Source organism: Myotis davidii, unplaced genomic scaffold, assembly GCF_000327345.1.
Source record: "Myotis davidii unplaced genomic scaffold, ASM32734v1 scaffold685, whole genome shotgun sequence".
Taxonomy (NCBI): Eukaryota; Metazoa; Chordata; class Mammalia; order Chiroptera; family Vespertilionidae; genus Myotis; species Myotis davidii.
In genome coordinates this window covers 512,106-513,715 of record NW_006295823.1, presented here as the reverse complement: position 1 = coordinate 513,715, position 1,610 = coordinate 512,106, and the positions used below count along the sequence as shown (strand labels likewise).

Below are 1,610 nucleotides of genomic sequence, written 5' to 3'. Positions count from 1 at the left end.
GGGTTTGGGGGTTTGGGAAGAGCCCGTTACCGTTGAGCCATATGCTGACATCTCCTGGCCTGGTCTGGATGAAAAGCCGTTTACAAACCTGACACGTCATTTTTCACCGTGTCCTGCACGCTCCCACACTGGGAGTGACACCGACTTGGACTTGAACCGACCGGAAGCCCCGCTCTGCAGGCAGAGCCATGAAGGTGCCCTGAGCGGCAGCCGGGACCTGCTTGGCTTCCCTGGGAGGAACGGGAGTGAGGGTTCCACGGGCAGCGTGGGCTGCCCACCGGGGAGAGCGGCCCATGGACACATCTGCTCCCAGAGCTCCTGCTCTGGGGACGTTTCTGCGAAGCTGCCCGGATCCGGGTCATCATCAGTCGCACCTTCCATGTCTCGTTTCTCTGGAAGGACCTGGCTGCGTGTGGACCTGGACAGCACAGCCTCCTGCCCACCAGGCACAGGACCTCCTGGGCCACGGGAGGAAGGTGCTGCCCGTGGGAGACCACGGGGCCGGGACCACCGTGGAGGGAGGAGGCGGCCAGTTCCTCCGACCGGGGGCCTTCCATGGGGCAGACTCCGCGGACTCTGACATCTGCCCCGACCTCCCACTCAGCGGCCAGAAGTGGCCCCGCAGGCAGGCGCTTCCACCATGCGGCCCCATCATTAAAATCCTGCTGAGGTCACCATGGCAACCGCCCGCTGCGCCCGCATCCCCTCATCAGCCGCATGTGAAATGCAAATGCGGCGGGAAATTAGTGCAGGAGGAGCGCGGATGCAGGAGGAGCGCGGAGGTGCGGGCGCGTGAAATATTCATGCCTCGCGGAGGGAAGCGGCCTGAGTGACACAACAAAGGGCCGGCCCTGACACGCCGAGCCCGGCGCGGTGCTCGCGGCCGCCGAGCACTCTGTGCGAAGCCGCACTGATGATATTCCAGCCCAACAGCCATCAGCAACGGCTCGCAGGCCGCACACCGTCCAGCAAACATAACACTGATTAGCTCACTGCCCGCGCGGCGTTCGCTCTAATGACCTGATGCAAAGGCTGCGGACACAAAGCAGGCGGCCGACGACCCCCGTCCACGCCCAGCAAGAGGCGCTACGCGGAGGCCGGACGCTCAGATGGCAGAAGCCCTTTAGGGTTCACTGTTCCGGCCCCGCGACTCCAGGTCCCGCAGAGACAGAAACGGAACCGGGGCTCTGCGTGCGAATAGAAAGCTGGCAGCCACCCACCAGCTTCCTGCTGCTCCTTCGCTCCTTCCCGCTCTCCCGGGCAGACAGATGCCCTCACTCGTCCTCCCCGGGGGCCTCCACCAGCTCCCGGAGACGTGAACAGGCCACACGCAAGCTGACTGAGGCCTGCTGCTCCGCGTGTCTCCCTCACAGGTGACATCACGCCGGGGTTGCTACCGTCATGAGGGGATCGATACAACCATGACGAAATAGCTACAACCATTGTGTGTTCGGCTAAACGGGAGATGCTGATGGAGCCCAGGCAATTCCTTTCAGTGGGTTCCCCAAGCAGCGAGGCTCAGCCTTGAGGATCACGCGGGCAGAGCTGCCACCAGGTCCCTCCAGCCCCTTCCACTCCTCACAGGGCCACAGCGGGAGCCGGAGGCCCGC

General features: G+C 64.2%; 1 protein-coding gene across 3 annotated transcripts in view; it reads right to left on the bottom strand.

Moving 5' to 3' along the window:
• Positions 1–1,610, bottom strand: part of NEK7 (NIMA related kinase 7) — a 46,736-nt gene that overhangs the window by 4,167 nt on the left and 40,959 nt on the right. The window lies entirely within an intron of this gene.